Raw genomic sequence first — 22156 nt, 5'->3', positions numbered from 1 at the left:
CTTCGTAATTGTCATAATATAATAAACCTTCTTCACAGACTCACGAAGTTCCAAAAGTTGGTGAATCACGAACGTCGTTCTCAAGAGCGTGGGATTCACAATTATATTACAAGTTGTGCCGAAGCAACAAAAAGTTGTTCTAAGGAACGCAGCGTAAGTTTGACCGAAGCAACAAAAAGTCGTTCCTAAGGGAGCGCAACGTAAGTTTTCTGCTCAAAAGTCGTTCCAAAGGGAATGCAGAGCTTACAGCGAAAAATAAACGCTGATTCCGCCGAAATATAAGGCGAAGAAGCTCCTAAGGGAGGCTTACAGCGAAAAGTCAACGCTGATACCGCCGAAGTAGAAGGCGAAGAAGCTCCTAAGGGAGGCTTACAGTGAAAAGTCAGCGCTGATACACCGAAAAATAAGCGGTGAAGCCGAAAAATAAACGGCAAAAAGGTTGTGTATTTTACTGTGGGAATGTGTGTGTATTTTCAGCACAAATATCATTTTTGTATAGCATAACATCATCACATCATTCGCATAACATGACATCATACATCATACTGCATCAATGGCACAAGAAGGGGATACAATATTAATCTTCGGAAATTGTTTCGAAGAAGTTGTGCCAAGGCACAAAATAAGTACAGCTTCGTCAACTCTAATATCAAAGAAGATCTATTGCTTACGAAGCAAAATATTTTCATGGAATATGGGTATTCTTCACGAAGCATGAAAAGAAGGGAATGTGTTTTTTCGCCGAAGGCTCAAAAATGGTATATACGTAAAGTTTCATGCATCGTAAAGAACTGGATTACAAACAGCTTATATATTACATTCAAAACTGTAAAATATTACACACTTTGTTCAGCAAATATTACATCAATATTCCAAATGTTTCTACAACAATAGCTATTCTTCTTTTAAAACTGCTTCAGCAGCTTCGTTTAGTAGTTGAGTCACAGCTTCGTCCATAATAGCTTCGGCCATCTTTGTAATTTCATCTTCCTTTTTTGCTTCGGGGTCGGCCAATGACTCGAAAGGCTCCGGGGGAGGAGATAGTTCAGCTGCGATACAAAACATAAATAAGTTCGAAGTCACAGAAATAAAACATAAAGTCAAAAGCAATTAGGTAATACCTATCCGCCTTTCAAGTTCTGCAGTTTTTTCAGCTGCCTTTGCTGCTTCTCTAGCATCGTGAGTATCTTTTTCACTTTTCTTTATAATTTCGTGAGCCATCCCACGGCCACCATTTTCCCAGATGTCGGTAAAAAACTTTCCGCCAACTAAGCTTGCCTCGGCCGAGGGGTCTTTTGTATCTTCAATAGAGAACGCAGCTTCGGATTGGGCCAGAATCTTCACATGTTCGCATCCTGCCTTCTCCAAAATAGCCGCAATTTCCCTGGCACCTGAGAAGGCGCAGACATCTCCACGACCACTCAAAACTTCCTCAAAGGCTTCGGCTTCGCCGTTGATCCAGTCGATTGGACCTTCGGGATCGCCCAGTACGAAGTTGCCTTCATTCGAATATGCGCCAATATTGGCGAAGCTGGTTTTTATCCTTTGTACACATGCTACAGATTTTTCATAGCATCTTTTTTTTGAAGAACGAAGCTCCACAACTGTTTTTTCCCAGTAATTTTTCCAGTAGTCACTAGCGTCTCGGTCAGCTTCGGCAATAGCACATTTTAACTTCGCTTCAGCCAGCTGTTTCTGAAGATCTTCAATTTCGCACTTCTGGGCTTCAGCTTGGGCTTTGGAAGTAGCTTCGTCTTCTTTTATTTTATTCAGCAATGAGTTTAATATTTTATCTTTCTCAAGACCTTCGTTCCTTAGTTCAATTACTTCGGAACGAAGGTTGTTCAAAGCTATAGTGCATCCTTCGTCTTCAGCACTTTTTTGCGCCCTGAGGGCGTTGCTAAGAATCAGACCCTGCAAAAAGAAGTGTGATATTAAGTGTAAGCAAATAAAACAAATCTTGGTTTTTTAATACAAAAAATTCATTCTCATACCTTTAAGCTGTTATATGCTAAGCTGTCAGCCAGTTCATCTTTCGATAGCATCGAAAGCCCATCTTCTAGCGTCGGGAATCTGAAGCTTTTGCTCATCTCCCGGCAGACAGAAATTTCCTTGCTGTCTGTGAGACAATACAAGAAATCTTCTTCTCCGCTGCCGTTGAATATTAATGCCCCCTTTGGATATTTTAATTTTTGGGCATAATGTTGAGCTTCTCGCTTTTCCTCTTCAGATAGCCTTTTGCCCGGAGCATGTCGTACAATATAATCAGGTACTCTGGAAGATGCTTCGGGAGTTGAAGAGAGAGTTTTTTCAGGCAGAATTTGCTTTGTAGCCTCTTTTTTCGTTTCTTCTCCGGTTTCCAAGGATTTCTCCTTGGCGGGCTCTGAAGGCCCAGCTTCGGCCACGGTCTGGCTCTTTGCAGCTTCGTCTTCGGATGTTTTTGTCTCAACTTGCGTTTTCGGCGCTTCGGCAGTCTTCTTCGGAGTGGTGCTTGAAGACTTTATTGTCTCCAGCACATCTAGTACATTTACCATCCTTTTCCTTTTTGGGGTCGCTATAAGATCTTTTTGTGTCTTCGGCACGGTTACTTCTGCCGAAGGGCTCAAAACTGATATTTTGTCTTCGACTCCAGACTCTTCAATTTTGTTAACCTTCGGCCTTACAGCCAGTTCTTCAATCTTCTATGTAAAAGTAAGTTCTTTGGCTTCAGCAGCCGAAGAGGTCTCGCCGCCAAATTCGGGCACTTCGGCCAGCTCAATATATCACGGCCGGTGAGTAAGGACCTTCACCTTTTTCCTCTTCGGCGTGGGCTCGCTTGGAGCAGCTGGAGCAGCATCTTTTCCAGAAGTGGCACTCTTCCTCTTCTGCCCCCGCGACGGGTAGCGGTAATCAGGGTACATAAACCCAATAGCGTCGAAGACTCTATTCAGCCTCTTCTTCTTCCGGCCTCCGAAGGCCGCAGATAGCGCATTATCTTCTGCCTTTGAATATGGCCCAAGCAATTCATCGCTTGTAGCTTCGATACACTTCAGCCAATCATCATCTGGCTCAACAAACTTACCTTCATATCTGAAGGTGTATTTCAACCTGACCAGCCCACCTTCGTCAGATTTGTTGATAGTCTCCTTTGGCATTTCTCATTTCTCTACAAGCGGCCACACTCTGAAGGCTATGTGTTCCTGTACTAAATCCCTTGTCCCGATGAAAGAGCAAACTATGACAAAGGCCTTTCGGCATTCTTCGGCTGCTTCATCAATTTCCACCTTTGGTTTCTGGAGGCTGAAACGCTGCCAGATAGGACGCATGGTGATTTCCTTAATATCCTCTCGTGCTTTTAAATCATTTTTCACATAGAACCATTCCTTCATCCAATCTCCGGGCCATCTCTTCCGAAAAGTCGGCACGGGTGAGAGCACCTAGAGGGGGGGTGAATAGGTGATCCTGTGAAACTTAAACTTATAGCCACAAAAACTTGTTAAGTGTTAGCGCATAGATTTTGTCCATTCATGGGCATAGATTTTCATTTAAGCACTTGTGTTGACACTCAATCACCAAAATACTTAGAAATGGCCCAAGGGCACATTTCCCTTTCAACGGGGCAGCTTGACCCAGAGCGAGCAACGAAGCTATAGCAGCCAAAGTTATTATGGTATTGCTCTTTGCCCCAGGGTTTCGTCTCATATAACAGTTCGTGCATACTGCAGAAACTTTTTGCATTTGGCTCCAAGCCCTGACTCCTCACAGCCCATACGAAGATTCCCATTCTTATGATAGCTTCGGGAGTAATTTGGTGAAGAAAAATCTGGAATATCTTCAAAATTTCAACCACAAAACTGCTTAGGGGGGAACCGAAGCCCAGCCTTGAAAAAGCTTCGGAAGATCACCACTTCATTCTCTTCGGGAGTAGGAGCAGTCTTGTCTCCATTGTCATCCCTCACCAGAGACATATCTCGGAAATATCTTCCCCTCATATTGTCAAGATGACTCTGCTTAATAGTTGATTTCCCGAAGACCGCGTGACTTGGTCGCCACGGTCGATCTTCGGAGTCCTCGCCCCCACTTTCCACATCATAACTGTCACTATCACCAGTGTCTTCAGATAGACCTTCTAAAATCTCCTTAGTGATCTTCTCTATATTTGTCTTTGCTATTAATTCAAGAAACCCAAGATTCTTCTCCTCAGGAAGACTAAGCCTTGTTTCGGCAGCAGCTTTTTTATCTTCAGACATCTTCGGAAATGTTGGAAAAAGGTGTTCTCAAAGCCAAAGCTTAAAAAATTTAAAAAACCAAGCAAGCGTTGGTATGCAAGAGCTAAAAATTGGGAAAGCGCGAGCAGATGGCAAGAAAGCGTGCCAAATGAGCTCGCGGTGTGCTCTTATTTATACGCCTAGTGCGTTGCAAGTGGGAGGGCCCCGCTTGTCATTGACTGTTGCTATTCTAGCAAAGGGAAGGTGTTTTTTCGGACCTTCGGCTTAAGGCCTTCGTCCATATCGTAATCTGAATTTATCATTCTAATAAATTAATATTGCGAGGGGCTACTGTTGGGGGCCTTCGGCTTCCGAAGGTCCTCAAAAACATGATTTAACAATGTTTCTGGAGTATGATACATGAACAGGTACCTTCGGACTTAGGTCAAAACCACAGTGTGAAGAAGCACAAAGGATACGAAGGGTGGCGCAGAGCCGAAGCTATGCGCAGGAGAGCTTCGGCAGGATAGCAGAAAAGGAAACCGACTTAAAGGGGAAAAGGCTATTTAGACCCCGATAAATTACTATAGAGTTATTAGCAAATGTAAAGGGCATGGGTGTAATTTTACATGGGCTGCGTCCCATGCCTATAAATAGATGAACAGTGCTCCTGTACTGTTCACGCTGACTGGGCATTTGCTTGTGCGTCACGCTTGTACTTTTGCCTTCTTTCAAGCCGAAGGTACATTTGTAATTCGTTATCATTTGTATTTTTCCATAATAATAAAATAGAAATGAGTTAATGATAATATTTGAGTGTTTATGTTATTATTCATACTCTGTATGAATCCTTCTTCATTATTTGTTGTACTGATGAAGGTATGTCCTTCATAACCTTTGTCCAAGACTCATTATATCCTGAGGGAAGTAATGCTTCGAAGGACGAAGGACTTTAACGTTTAACAATTTCTATGTTGCCTTGTTCTTAATTCATAGCATTTAAGGACAAGTCCCCAACAAATGGTCTCCACCAGAAATCCAAGATTGTGATCTATAAAAGGAAAAATATGTGGGGTAAGGTAAAGGAGCCTCTAGTCGATGATCAATGGCCATATAACCCCCATTTTGACAAAAATGGCCATGAACGACTGTTTTCAGTAATACCAAAGGCTAACACCTATAGATTTTTGACGTAGAAATGGTCTCCACCAAAGATCCAAGAATGTGATTTATACCAAGGAAACATGTGTGGGGTAAGTTGTATGAGACTCTCGTCGATGATCAATGTGCATACAACCCCAATTTTTGAGCAAAAGGTTCAAGAACGACCGTTTTCGGTAATACCAAAGGCTAACACCTATGGATTTTTTACGAAGAAATGGTCTCCACCAGAAATCCAAGAATGTGATCTATGGCAAGTAAACATATGTGTGGTAAGATAAAGGAGCATCTGGTCGATGATCAATGGCAACAAACTAAAATGGCCAAACGACCGTTTTCAGTAATACCGAAGGCTAACACCTATGGATTATCGACGTAGAAATGGTCTCCACCAAAGATCCAAGAATGTGATTTATGTCAAGGAAACATGTGTGGGGTAAGGTGTATGAGACTCTCGTCGATGATCAATGCGCATACGACCCCAATTTTTGACCAAAATGGCTAAGAACGACCGTTTTTGGAAATACTAAAGGCTAACACCTATGGATTTTTGACCAAGATTGTGATCTATGGAAGGAAAAATATGTGGGGTAAGGTAAAGAAGCCTCTAGTCGGTGATCAATGGCCATACAACCCCGTCTTTTGACAAAAATGGCCATGAATGACCGTTTTCAGTAATACCGAAGGCTAGCACCAATGGATTATTGACGTAGAAATGGTCTCCACCAGAGATCCAAGAATGTGATTTATGGCAAGGAAACATGTGTGGGTTAAGGAGTATTAAACTCTCGTCGATGATCAATGCGCATACGACCCCAATTTTTGACCAAAATGGTCAAGAACGACCGTTTTCGGTAATACCAAAGGCTAACACCTATGGATTTTTGACGAAGAAATGGTCTCCATCAGAAATCCAAGAATGTGATCTATGGAAGGAACAATATGTGCGGTATGGTAAAGGAGCCTCCAGTCGATGATCAATGGCCACACAACCCCCATTTTTGGCAAAAATTGCCAAGAACAACCGTTTTTGGTAAAACCAAAGGCTAACACATATGGATTTTTGACGAAGAAATGGTCTCCACTAGGAATCCAATAATATGATCTATGGCAAGGAAACATATGTGGGGTAACGTAAAGGAGCCTCTGGTCGATGATAAATGGCCATACAACCACCATTTTTGATGAAAATGGCCATGAACGACCGTGTTCAGTAACACCAAAGGCTAACACCTATGGATTTTCGACGTAGAAATGGTCTCCACCAAATATCCAATAATGTGATTTATGGCAAGGATACATGTGTGGGGAAAGGTGTATGAGACTCTCATCGATGATCAATGCGCATAAGATCCCAATTTTTGACCAAAATGGCCAAGAACGACCGTTTTCGGTAATACCAAAGGCTAACACCTATGGATTTTTTATGAAGAAATAGTCTCCACCAGAAATCCAAGAATGTGATCTACGGAGGGAAAAATATGTGGGGTATGGTAAAGGAGCCTCTAGTCGATGACCAATGGCCATACAAGCCCCATTTTTGACAAAAATGGCCATGAACGACCGTTTTCAGTAATACCAAAGGCTAACACCTATGGATTTTTGACGAAGAAATGGTTTCCACTAGGAATCCAATAATGTGATCTATGCAAGGAAACATATGTGGGGTAAGGTAAAGGAACCTCTGGTCGATGATCAATGGACATACAACCTCCATTTTTGATGAAAATGGCCATGAACGACCGTGTTCAGTAACACCAAAGGCTAACACCTATGGATTTTCGACGTAGAAATGGTCGCTAACAAAGATCCAATAATGTGATTTATGGCAAGGAAACATGTGTGGGGTAAGGTGTATGTGACTCTCGTCGATGATCAATGCGCATATGACCCCAATTTTTGACCAAAATGGCCAAGAACGACCATTTTTGGTAATACCAAAGGCTAACACCTATGGATTTTTGACGAAGAAATGGTCTCCATCACAAATCCAAGAATGTGATCTATGGAAGGAAAAATTTGTGGGGTATGGTAAAGAAGCCTCCAGTCGATGACCAATGGTCGTACAACCCCCATTTTTGACCAAAATGGCCATGAACGACCGTTTTTAGTAATACCAAAGGCTAACACCTATGGATTTTAACGAAGAAATGGTCTCCACCAGAAATCCAAGAATGTGATCTATGGCAAGTAAACATATGTGGGGTAAGATAAAGAAGCATCTGGTCGATGATCAATGGCGACACACTAAAATAGCCAAACGACCGTTTTCAGTAATACCAAAGGCTAACACCATTGGATTTTCGACGTAGAAATGGTCTCCACCACAGATCCAAGAATGTGATTTATGGCAAGGAAACATATGTGGGGTAAGGTGTATGAGACTCTCGTCGATGATAAATGGGCATATGACCCCAATTTTTGACCAAAATGGCCAAGAACGACCATTTTCGGTAATACCAAATGCTAACACCTACGAATTCTTGACGAAGAAATGGTCTCCACCAGAAATCCAAGAATGTGATCTAAGGCAAGTAAAAAATTGTCGTGTAAGGTAAAGGAGCCTCTGGTCGATGATCAATGGCCATACAACCCCCATTTTTGATGAAAATCGCCAAGAACGACCGTGTTCAGTAATACCAAAGGCTAACACCTATGGATTTTCGACGTAGAAATGGTCTCCACCAAAGATCCAATAATGTGATTTATGGCAAGGAAACATGTGAGGGGTAAGGTGTATGAGACTCTTGTCGATGATCAATGTGCATATGACCCCAATTTTGGACCAAAATGGCCAAGAACGACCATTTTCGATAATACCAAAAGCTAGCACCTATGGAATTTTGATGAAGAAATGGTCTCCACCAGAAATCCAAGAATGTGATCTATGGAAGGAAAATATGTGGGGTATGGTAAAGGAGCCTCTATTCAATGACCAATGGCCATACAACCCCCATTTTTGACAAAAATGGCCATGAACGACCGTTTTCAGTAATACCAAAGGCTAACACCTATGGATTTTTGACGAAGAAATGGTTTCCACTAGGAATCCAATAATGTGATCTATGCAAGGAAACATATGTGGGGTAAGGTAAAGGAACCTCTGGTCGATGATCAATGGACATACAACCTCCATTTTTGATGAAAATGGCCATGAACGACCGTGTTCAGTAACACCAAAGGCTAACACCTATGGATTTTCGACGTAGAAATGGTCGCTAACAAAGATCCAATAATGTGATTTATGGCAAGGAAACATGTGTGGGGTAAGGTGTATGTGACTCTCGTCGATGATCAATGCGCATATGACCCCAATTTTTGACCAAAATGGCCAAGAACGACCATTTTTGGTAATACCAAAGGCTAACACCTATGGATTTTTGACGAAGAAATGGTCTCCATCACAAATCCAAGAATGTGATCTATGGAAGGAAAAATTTGTGGGGTATAGTAAAGAAGCCTCCAGTCGATGACCAATGGTCGTACAACCCCCATTTTTGACCAAAATGGCCATGAACGACCGTTTTTAGTAATACCAAAGGCTAACACCTATGGATTTTAACGAAGAAATGGTCTCCACCAGAAATCCAAGAATGTGATCTATGGCAAGTAAACATATGTGGGGTAAGATAAAGAAGCATCTGGTCGATGATCAATGGCGACACACTAAAATAGCCAAACGACCGTTTTCAGTAATACCAAAGGCTAACACCATTGGATTTTCGACGTAGAAATGGTCTCCACCACAGATCCAAGAATGTGATTTATGGCAAGGAAACATATGTGGGGTAAGGTGTATGAGACTCTCGTCGATGATAAATGGGCATATGACCCCAATTTTTGACCAAAATGGCCAAGAACGACCATTTTCGGTAATACCAAATGCTAACACCTACGAATTCTTGACGAAGAAATGGTCTCCACCAGAAATCCAAGAATGTGATCTAAGGCAAGTAAAAAATTGTCGTGTAAGGTAAAGGAGCCTCTGGTCGATGATCAATGGCCATACAACCCCCATTTTTGATGAAAATCGCCAAGAACGACCGTGTTCAGTAATACCAAAGGCTAACACCTATGGATTTTCGACGTAGAAATGGTCTCCACCAAAGATCCAATAATGTGATTTATGGCAAGGAAACATGTGAGGGGTAAGGTGTATGAGACTCTTGTCGATGATCAATGTGCATATGACCCCAATTTTGGACCAAAATGGCCAAGAACGACCATTTTCGATAATACCAAAAGCTAGCACCTATGGAATTTTGATGAAGAAATGGTCTCCACCAGAAATCCAAGAATGTGATCTATGGAAGGAAAATATGTGGGGTATGGTAAAGGAGCCTCTATTCAATGACCAATGGCCATACAACCCCCATTTTTGACAAAAATGGCCATGAACGACCGTTTTCAGTAATACCAATGGCTAACACCTATGGATTTTTGACAAAGATATGGTCTCCGCTACGAATCCAATAATATGATCTATGGCAAGGAAACATAGGTGGGGTAAGGTAAAGGAGCCTCTGGTCGATGATTAATGGCCATACAACCTCCATTTTTTATGAAAATGGCCATGAACGACCGTGTTCAGTAACACCGAAGGCTAACACCTATGGATTTTCGACGTAGAAATGGTCTCCCCGAAAGAGCCAATAATGTGATTTATGGCAAGGAAACATGTGTGGGGTAAGGTGTGTGAGACTCTCGTCGATGATTAATGCGCATATGACCCCAATTTTTGACCTAAATGGCCAAGAACGACCTTTCTCGGTAATACCAAAGGCTAACACCTATGGATTTTTTATGAAAGAATGGTCTGCGCCAGAAATCCTAGAATGTGATCTATGGGAGGAATCATATGTAGGGTGAGGTAAGGGAGCCTCTGGTAGATGATCAATGGCCATACAACCCCCATTTTTGATCAAAATGACCCTGAACGACCGTTTTCAGTAATACCAAAGGCTAAGACATGGATTTTCTACGTAGAAATGGTCTCCACCAAAGATCCAAGAATGTGATATTTGGCAAGGAAACATGTTTGGGGAAGGTATATGTGACCCTCGTCGATCAATGCGCATACGACCCTAATTTTTGACCTAAATGGTCAAGAACGGTCGTTTTCGGTAATACTAAAGGCTAACACCTATGGATTTTTGACGAAGAAATGGTATCCACCAGGAATCCGATAATGTGATCTATGGTAAGGAAACATATGTGGTTTGAGGTAAAGGAGCCTCTGGTCGATGATCAATGGCCATACAACCCCCATTTTTTATCAAAATGGCCATGAACGACCGTTTTCAGTAATACCAAAGACTAACACCTATGGATTTTAGACGTAGAAATGGTCTCCACCAAAGATCCTGAAATGTGATATTTGGCAAGGAAACATGTTTGGGGTAAGGTGTATGAGACCCTCGTCGATCAATGCGCATACGACCCCAATTTTTGACCAAAATGGTCAAGAACGACCGTTTTCGGTAATACCAAAGGCTAACAGCTATGGATTTTTTACGAAGAAATGGTCTCCACCAGGAATTCAATACTGTGATCTATGGTAAGGAAACATATGTGGGGTGGGGTAAAGGAGCCTCTAATCGATGATCAATGGCCATACAACCCCTATTTTTGATGAAAATGGCCATGAACAACCGTTTTCAGTAATACCATAGGCTAACACCTATGGATTTTCGACGTAGAAATGGTCTCCACCAAAGATTCAGGAATGTGATATTGGCAAAGAAACATGTTTAAGGCAAGGTATATGAGACTCTCGTCGATGATCAATATGCATACGACCCCAATTTTTGACCAAAATGGCCAAGATCGGTCGTTTTCGGTAATATCAAAGGCTAACAACTATGGATTTTTGACGAAGAAATGGTTTCCACCAGAAATCCAGGAATGTGATCTATGCAAGGAAAAATATGTGGGGTAAGGTAAAGGAGCCTCTAGTCGATGATCAATGGCCATAGAACCCCCATTTTTGATGAAAATGGCCATGAACGACCGTTTTCAGTAATACCAAAGGCTAACACCTATGGATTTTTGACGTAGAAATGGTCTCGACCGAAGATCCAAGAATGTGATTTATGGCAAGGAAACATCTGTGGGGTAAGGTGTATGAGACCCTCGTCGATGATCAATGCGCATACAACCCCATTTTTGACTAAAATGGTCAAGAACGACCGTTTTCGGTAATACCAAAGGCTAACACCTATGGATTTTTGGCGAAGAAATGGTCACCACCAGGAATCCAATAATGGGATCTATGATAAGGAAACAAATGTGGGGTGAGGTAAATGAGCCTCTGGTCGATGACCAATGGCCATACAACCACCATTTTTTATCAAAATGGCCACGAACGACCGTTTTCAGTAATACCAAAGGCTAACACCTATGTATTTTCGATGAAGAAATGGTCTCCACCAAAGATCCAGGAATGTGGTATTTGGCAAGGAAACATGTTTGGGGTATGGTATATGAGACCCTCGTCGATCAATGCGCATACCACCCCAATTTTTGACCAAAATGGTCAAGAACGACCGTTTTCGGTAATACCAAAGGCTAACACCTATGCATTTTTTACGAAGAAATGGTCTCCACCAGGAATCTAATAATGTGATCTATGGTAAGGAAACATATGTGGGGTGAGGTAAAGGAGCCTCTGGTCGATGATCAATGGTCATACAATCCCCATTTTTTATCAAAATGGCCATGAACGACCGTTTTCAGTAATACCAAAGGCTAACACCTTTGGATTTTCGACGTAGAAATGGTCTCCACCAAAGATCCTAGAATGTGGTATTTGGCAAGGAAACATGTTTGGGGTAAGGTGTATGATACCCTCGGCGATCAATGCGCATACGACCCCAATTTTTAACCAAAATGGTCAAGAACGACCGTTTTCGATAAAACCAAAGGCTAACAGTTATGGATTTTTTACGAAAAAATGGTCTCCACCAGGAATCCAATAATGTGATCTATGGTAAGGAAATATGTGGGGTGAGGTAAACGAGCCTCTGGTCGATGATCAATGGCCATGCAACCCCCATTTTTGATGAAAATGGCCATGAACGACCGTTTTCAGTAATACCAAAGGCTAACACCTATGAATTTTTGACGTAGAAATGGTCTCCACCAAAGATCCACCAAATGTCACATCTTTATTATATATCTAAATCCAAAAATGATTTTTGGAGTAGAATTAATTCGATAAATATTAGAAAATTCATAACTTATTTGTTTTAACTCCAATTTGAGTGGTTCTTGAACCTACGATCTCGTAGCGACGTGTAGAATATTATTGTGTGGTTTATTTCCATGTTTTGGTGTAATATTATTATATCCATTATTTGCTTATTTGAATGAATTGCTACGAGTAGAAGCAAGACCACGAGGAACCTGAAGCCCAACTTTTGGGGCAGCATCTGGACAACAAGGTTATTGCAAGTATAAGACAAGTTGTGTCTTTGATCACTTTCTTTGACCTAATAATGTTCATGATTCTTAATCACTGTGGCACTGTTATGTTAAGCTGATGGGACCGAATAGGTTACCTAGTATTGTTTACCCTACACCTTGCATACAAATGAATTATTGGGTAGTCTTGATATGCTCTACCTGGTTTTGGGATTAATATTATATCTAAATTATGATCATGTTCCATCATTATTGTTCGTTTAATTATTGTTCATGATAAGATCATCTTGTTAATTGGAACATGGAGCGACCACCCGAGAAAACATTGCTACCACAAGGGTGGAATGGGACGTCGTTGGCTGATTAATTAGGAAAGCTAGTGTGAGTTAATCCTTTCCCAAAAGGGGCAAGCGGGGTGGAGTTGTGCAGGTATAGAGAGGTCCTCGGGTCGGATTGTCTTTTTAGCTTTTCGGACGAGGAATTCCTATATCACCTTCGGCCCGGAATCCGTAGCGGGTTCTCTCCTCTAGAGGAACTTTGTAAAGGCCTCGCAGTGTACTCTCGCCTACTCACCTTAGCAGTGTTTAAGGGTCCAAACAACCCGAGGCGACAAAGGGAACACATCTTGTGGGTAAAGATGTGCAACCTCTGCAGAGTGTAAAAGTGGTATATCAGTCATGCTCACGGTCAAGAGCGGCTCGGACCCTCAAATGAGTAATTTATGGAATTAAACTTAATCTGTCATTTGCATTGCATTGTGGGATTTATTAATATTTATGATCAATTATTTAATTGGGTTGGTATAAACTTATACTTAGTAATTGCTAATAAAATTTTGACCAACTTGTTAAAAGCAATGCTTAGCCTTAACCATTCTCCTTAGTAAGCCTTACACTACACTGTCTCCCCACAACTTGTTGAGCGATGACCGTATGGGAGCTCACCCTTGCTAAACTCCCCAGGTTAAGAAGAGGTGCATCCAAAAGAGAATGATCATGAAGATGAGTTCGGAGAGATCTAGGTCGTCGTCTCCTAGTCAACTAGGGATTGTGGAGGATCATTGTCGTCACATGATGTAATATATTTTAGTTATTTTGTATAGAACTTCTATAATATAATAAAGATGTGACATTGATTTTTGTACCATGAGTGATCATATGTGTGAGACTTCATCCTAGCACATATTTGAGACGCGCCCGAGTTTGCCCTTAAATCCGGGTGTGATAGAAGTAGGATTGGAGCAATGTTGACTGTAGGACGTAACCTAGATAGACCTAGACAACCCTTATCTACTTACCTTTGCTACTCTGATTCTTTCTAAACTTTCCTTGACATTTTCTCATCTATTGCTGCTTTACTTTGACTATTCTTATCTCCTCTTCTCTAACGACAAAAGTGGATTTCACACCTTGAAATTCTGCACACAAAGTGACCCTAAGAAATAGGAGACGTAACCCTAGAAAAAAGTATTCTTATAGGTATATTTGCGCTTGAATGTTTGTTCCTATGCCACCTGTTTGATTTGACTCTTTGATTGAGTGTGATGAGTTGTGAAGTAATGTCCACGATTGCATCTAAATATATATATACATAAAAATATAATTAGAAAGATAAAATATCCAAAAAAACAGATCCACCTTATAGATCCACCTTATTGTAAAAGACTCTATCTTTATCCTAATAGATTCATCTTGTCCTGATAAGCATACTTATCCCACCCTAGAGTAACAACCATGATCTAATCCAAATTAATTAGATCTTGTCTAATCTAATCTAGTCATATCCAATCTAATCTGGATCCCATCTAAACTAATGTGAACTAATGTGATCTAATCTAATATGGTTAATTTGAACTAATCTAATTAGAACTAGTCCAACCTAATCTAATCTAGTCTTACCTAATACTAGTCCAATCTAATCAAAACTAATCAGATCTAACCTAATCTAATAAGATCTAGTCTAATCGGCTCATATTTCTTGCACCTATCTAATGGGAAGAGCAAATTAACCTAGATTAGTTAATAGATTAAACTCTATTCCTAGAAACTCTTTTCAACCTAGTTCACTTAATCCTTAAATTGGTGCCTTAGACCAACTCGGCCATGCACAACTGCCTGACCTAACAGATTCATGATAGGTTGCATAATCTATCTATTCCAACCTAACAACAAACAAAATTTTGACCTACCTAAGAGCATCTCCAACATTAAGTCCTAAACAAGAGTCCTAAATTTTGAAATAGAACCTGATTTAAAATGTATAGGGCTCAATTAAATTTTTAAATTCCAACAGTGGACCCTATAATAAAGTGTTTTCTGGTTTTTACCCTTACCATCAAAGTGTTGGCGTCCTTTTTTCTGTTTTTTAACTCCAACAGCAGTTTCGATCAGTTGGTTTAGAGGAAAATGGAAAGATAGGGCCCAGGTCGATGGGTATCATATTTAGGACCCCAACCACCGAGTCCTTAATCTATTTGACAAAAGTTAGTAAATTAGTACTCCTGTTGGAGACAGTTTTTATGACTTGAGTCCTATATTTATATTTAGAACTCAGTTTAAGACCTCTGTTGGAGATGCTCTAACCCATGTACCTCCAGCTATCTTAACTATACTTCCCTAACTCGAATGGAGACACCAAGACCGGAGAAGGGATAGATCAACCTCATTAAGCAAGGACAGAAGCCAGACAAGATCTCCAAATAACACAGGATCCACCATCCGGAATAGAAGTTTTCCTTGCCTAAACCTTATCTTATCCTAATCTTTTCTAATCTTACTTATTAGCTAAAAACATAGTATGCCCATGTTTTCCTAAGCCACCCCCGCTAATGAAAAGAACGAAACCCATGGGGGCATTAAAACTAATTGGAAACTAAAAGCTAAACCACACACAAAGCTATCTACATCTTTTTTAGGTAATCTCGAGAACGAGATTATTTTTAAAGGGGATATAATTTGTAACACCCAATATCCTGGTTTTGGATTTAGTCATTTTTTTCTTTTCTAAAAAGGACCAAATAAAGTGTCTTTTAATGACATACATTGGAAGTGTCCCTTCCTATAATAATAATGATAATAAAATGGTAATATCAAAGTGTTGGTAGTTAAAACTGAAGATCAATTTGAAAACTAAAACAAAGTTCCCCAATTATTTGATTAATGGTACTATTTGTCTATGGAGTAGGTATTTAGGAACCTTTCAAAAGAGAGATTAAAGTAAAAGTTTTTCTTAATAAAGATTCTTCATTGGGATATATCTTCCCTTAAATTGAATAAGTAATGAATATTGAATTGATGAATATACTTTTAAATTAGTTACACATTCAAAATAGCAATTTCTTAAAAAGAAATACTGCGAGAGGCATTTATCTAAAAGAATAGAATAGTTAATAATCAAATCACTTAGATAAACTTTGCATCTCAAGCTGGTGTTCTTGTATTGTTGCATTTATTTAAATTTGTAGTCCAGAATTGAATTTGAGGTTTGAATATAGTAATGAAAAGAAATAAAACAAAAAATGGAAGGAAAAAAGAGAAAGGAACTTACCTGCTATTGGGCTGAAATCGCGCCTGCAGCCCAACTCCATCTCTACCAGCCCAACTGTATATCTTTGATCGGATGACTGAGATTGAATACCAGTTTATACTCGGGTTGATCTAATCCTAGCCGTAGCATTCCAATCCGACGGCCTATTTGCGCCCATACCCCTTCGGCCACACAGTTTTACTAAAGAGACCCTGCAATTGTTATAAAATAACCCGCCATCTAGTTACGTTCAGAAATCATTAGAAATAGGTCCTGTTTTTAATGTTTTAGCCCCTGACCTTTCCAGTAATAGTGCGCTCCCTCAAAACAATAGCTGGCATATATATATATATATATATATATATATATATATATATATATATATATATATATATATATATATATATATATATATATATATATATATATATATATATATATATATATATATATATATATATATATATATCCGAAAATGATTTTTGGAGTAGAATTAATTCGATAAATATTAGAAAATTCATAACTTATTTGTTTTAACTCCGATTTGAGTGGTTCTTAAACCTACGATCTCGTAGCGACGCGTATAATATTATTGTGTGGTTTATTTCCATGATTTGGTGTAATGTTATTATATCCATTATTTGCTTATTTGAATGTATTGCTACAAGTAGAAGCGATATCACGAGGAACCTGAAGCCCAACATTTGGGGCAGCATCTGGACAACAAGGTTATCGCTAGTATAAGACAAGTTGTGTTCTTGATCACTTTCTTTGACCTAATAATGTTCAGGATTCTTAATCACCGTGGCATTGTTAGGTTAAGCTGATGGGACCTAATAGGTTACCTAGTATTGTTTACCCTACACCTTGCATACAAATGAATTATTGGGTAATCTTGCTATGCTCTACCTGGTTTTGGGATTAATATTATATCTGAATTATGATCATGTTTCGTTTAATTATTGTTCATGATAAGATCATCTTGTTAATTGGAACATGGAGCGACCACCCGAGAAAACAGTGCTACCACAAGGGTGGAATGGGACGCCCTTGACTGATTAATTAGGAAAGCTAGTGTGAGTTAATCCTTTCCCGAAAGGGGCAAGCGGGGTGGAGTTGTGCAGGTATAGGGAGGTCCTCGGATCGGACTGTCTTTTTAGCTTTTCGGACGAGGGATTCCTATATCGCCTTCGGCCCGGAATCCGTAGCGGGTTCTCTCCTCTAGTGGAACTTTGTAAAGGCCTCGCAGTGTACCCTCGCCTACTCACCTTGGCAGTATTTAAGGGTCCGATCAACCCGAGGAGACAAAGGGAACACGTCTTGTGGGTAAAGATGTGCAACCTCTGCAGAGTGTAAAACTGGTATATCAGTCGTGCTCAGACCCTCACATGAGTAATTTATGGAATTAAACTTAATCTGTCATTTGCATTGCATTGTGGGATTTATTATTAATTGTGATCAATTATTTAATTGGGTTGGTATACACTTATATTTAGTAATTGATAATAAAATTTTGACCAGCTTGTTAAAAGTAATGCTCAGCCTTAACCATTCTCCTTGGTAAGCCTTACACTACATTGTCTCCCCATAACTTGTTGAGCGATGACCGTATGGGAGCTCACCCTTGCTAAACTCCCCAGGTTAAGAACAGGTGCATCCAGAAGAGAAGGATCATGAAGATGAGTTCGAAGAGATCTAGGTCGTCGTCTCCCAATCAACTAGGGATTGTGGAGGATCATTGTCGTCACATGATGTAATATATTTTAGTTATATTGTATAGAACTTCTATTATATAATAAAGATGTGACATTGATTTCTGTACCATGAGTCATCATATGTGTGAGACTTAATCCTAGCACACATTTGAGACGTGCCCAGGTTGGCCCTTAAATCCGGGTGTGACAATACGACCCCAATTTTTGACCAAAATGGCCAAGAACGACCACTTTTAGTAATACCAATGGCTAACACCTATGGATTTTTTACGAAGATATGGTCTCCACCAGGAATCCAATAATGTAATATATGGTAAGGAAACATATGTGGGGTGAGATAAAGGAGCCTCTGGTTGATGATCAATGGCCATACAACCCCCATTTTTGATGAAAATGGCCATGAACGGTCGTTTTCAATAATACCAAAGGCTAACACCTATGGATTTTCGACGTAGAAATGGTCTCCACCAAAGATCTAAGAATGTGATATTTGGCAAGGAAGCTTGTTTGGGGTAAGGTGTATGAGACTCTCGTCGATGATCAATGCGCATACGACCCCAATTTTTGACCAAAATGGCTAAGGACGACCGTTTTCGGTAATACCAAAGGCTAACACTTCTGGATTTTTTACGAAGGAATGGTCTCCACTAGAAATCCAAGAATGTAATCTATGGCAAGGAAAAATTATGTGGTGTAAGGTAAAGGAGCGTCTGGTCTATGATCAATGGTCGTACAACCACCATTTTTGATGAAAATGGCCATGAACGACCGTGTTCCGTAATATCAAAGGCTAACACTTATGGATTTTCGATGTAGAAATGGTCTCCACCAGAGATCCAATAATATGATTTATGGCAAGAAAACATGTGTGGGGTAAGGTGTATGAGACTCTTGTCGATGATCTATGCGCATACGACCCCAATTTTTGACCAAAATGGCCAAGAACGACCGTTTTCGGTAATACCAAAGGCTAACACCTATGGATTTTTGACGAAGAAATGGTCTCGACCAGAAATCCAAGAATATGATCTATGGAAGGAAAAATATGTGGGGTCAGGTATAGGAGTCACTAGTCGATGACCAATGGCCATACAACCCTCATTTTTGACAAAAATGGCCATGAACGGCCAATTTCAGTAATACCGAAGACTACCACCTATGGATTTTTGACGTAGAAATGGCCTCCACCAAAGATCCAAGAATATGATTTATGGCATGGAAAAAATATGTGGGGGTAAGGTAAAGGAGCCTCTGGTCGACGATCAATGGCCATACTACCCCCATTTTTGATGAAAATGGTCATGAACGACCGTGTTCAGTAATACCAAAGGATAACACCTAGGTCCCGTTTGTTTAGTTGGAATTGAATTCCATTTTAATAATTATAATTTAGACAAAACTAATTAAGTTTATATATTTATATATGTAATATATTTGTATATTATCCTAAATAATATGAGAGAGATAGTTATATACTACATTTATGTTATAGCGAAACAAGTACACGAATGTGATATAAGCTGTACATCGGAAAAATAACATGTAAATCTATAGAATCAATTTCCATCTCTCACCCCATGAATTTGAGATAGGCTTATATGATAACTTTGGAAAGTGGTGGAATGTCACGTTCTAAAAAAAATAGTCTATTCCATTAGTAAGATTCCAATTCCTCAAAATGAAAGAAAACAAACGGGGCCCTATAGATTTTCGACGTAGAAATGGTCTCCACCAAAGATCCAATAATGTGATTTATGGCAAGGAAACATGTGTGGTGGAAGGTGTATGAGACTCTCGTCGATGATCAATGCGCATACGACCCAAATTTTTGACCAAAATGGCCAAGAACGACCGTGTTCGGTAATACTAAAGGCTAACACCTAAGGATTTTTAACAAAGAAATGTCTCCACTAGAAATCCAAGATTATGATCTATGGAAGGAAAAATATGTGGGGTAAGGTAAAGAAGCCGCTAGTCGATGATCAATGGCCATAATCCCCCATTTTTGACAAAAATGGCCATGAATGACCGTTTTCAGTAATACCAAAGGCTAGCACCTTTGGATTATTGACGTAGAAATGGTCTGCACCAAAGATCCAAGAATGTGATTTATAGCAAGGAAACATGTGTGGGGTAAGGTGTATGAGACTCTCGTCGATGATCAATGCGCATACGACCCCAATTTTTGACCAAAATGGTCAAGAACGACTGTTTTCGGTAATACAAAGGCTAACACCTATGTATTTTTGACGAAGAAATGGTTTCCATCAGAAATCCAAGAATGTGATCTATGTAAGGAAAAATATGTGGGGCAAGGTAAAGGAGTCTCTAGTCGATGATCAATGGTCATACAACTCCTATTTTTGACAAAAAAATGGTCATGAACGACTGTTTTTAGTAGTACCAAAGGCTAACACCTATGGATTTATGGCAAGAAAACATGTGTGGCGCAAGGTGTATGAGACTCTCGTCAATGATTAATGCGCATACGACCCCAATTTTTGACCAAAATGGTCAAGAACGACCGTTTTCGGTAATACCAAAGGCCAAAACCTATGGATTTTTAACGAAAAAATGGTCTCCACATGGAATCCAATAATGTGACCTATGGCAAGGAAATATATGTGAGGTAAGTTAAAGGAGCCTCTGGTCGATGATCAATGGCCATACAACCACCATTTTGATGAAAATGGTCATGAACGACCGTTTTCAGCAATCCAAAGGCTAACACCTATGGATTTTCGACGTAGAAATGGTCTCCACCAAAGATCCAAAAAAGTGATATATGGCAAGGAAACATGTGTGGGGTAAGGTATATGACACTCTCGTCGATGATCAATGGGCATACGACCCCAATTTTTGATCAAAAAGGCCAAGAACGACTGTTTTTGGTAATACCAAAGGCTAACACATATGGATTTTTTATTAAGAAATGGTCTCCAACTGAAATCCAATATTGTGATCTATGGCAAGGAAAAAATATGTGGGGTAAGGTAAAGGAGCCTCTGGTCGATGATCAATGATCAAACAACTCCCATTTTGATGAAAATGGCCATGAACGATCATGTTCAGTAATAACAAAGGCTAACACCTATGTATTTTCGATGTAGAAATGGTTTCCACCAAAGATCAAATAATGTTATTTATGGAAATGAAACATGTGTTGGGTAAGGTGTATGATACTCTTGTAGATGATCAATGCGCATATGACCCCAATTTTTGACCAAAATGGCTAAGAACGACCGTTTTCGGTAATACCAAAGGCTAACACCTATAGATTTTTTACGAAGAAATGGTCTTCACCGGAAAATCCAATAATGTGATCTATGGAAGGAAAAATATGTGGGGGTAAGGTAAATGAGCCTCTAGTTGATGATCAATGGCCATACAACCCCCATTTTTAACAAAAATAGCCATGAACGGCTGTTTTCAGTAATACCAAAGGCTGAACACCTATGAATTTTTGACGTGGAAATGGTCTCCACTAAAGATCCAAGAATGTGATTTATGGCAAGGAAACATGTGTGGGGAAGGTGTATGAGATTCTCGTCGATGATCAATGCGCATACGACCCCAATTTTTGACCAAAATGGTCAAGAACGACCGTTTTCGTAATACCAAAGGCTAACTCCTATGAATTTTTGACAAAGAAATGGTCTCTACTAGGAATCCAATAATGTGATACATGGTAAGGAAATATATGTGGGGTGAGGTAAAGGAGCCTCTATCGATGATTGTTGGCCATACAACCCCAATTTTTTATTAAAATGGCCATGAACGACTGTTTTTAGTAATACCAAAGGCTAACACCTATGGATTTTCGACATAGAAATGGTCTCCACCAAAGATCCAAAAAATGTGATTTATGGTAAGGAAACATGTCTGGGTAAGGTGTATGAGACTCTCGTCGATGATCAATGCGCATATGACCCCAATTTTTGACCAAAATGACCAAGGACGACTGTTTTCTGTAATACCAAGGGCTAACACTTCTGGATTTTTGACGAAGAAACAATCCCCACCAGAAATCCAAGAATGTAATCTATGACAAGGAAAAAATATGTTGTGTAAGGTAAAGGATTCTCTGGTCGATGATCAATGGTCGTACAACCCCCATTTTTGATGAAAATGGCCATGAACGACCGT

This window comes from Zea mays, chromosome 4 (genome assembly GCF_902167145.1).
Source record: "Zea mays cultivar B73 chromosome 4, Zm-B73-REFERENCE-NAM-5.0, whole genome shotgun sequence".
NCBI lineage: Eukaryota > Viridiplantae > Streptophyta > Magnoliopsida > Poales > Poaceae > Zea > Zea mays.
This window is presented reverse-complemented; position numbering follows the sequence as displayed.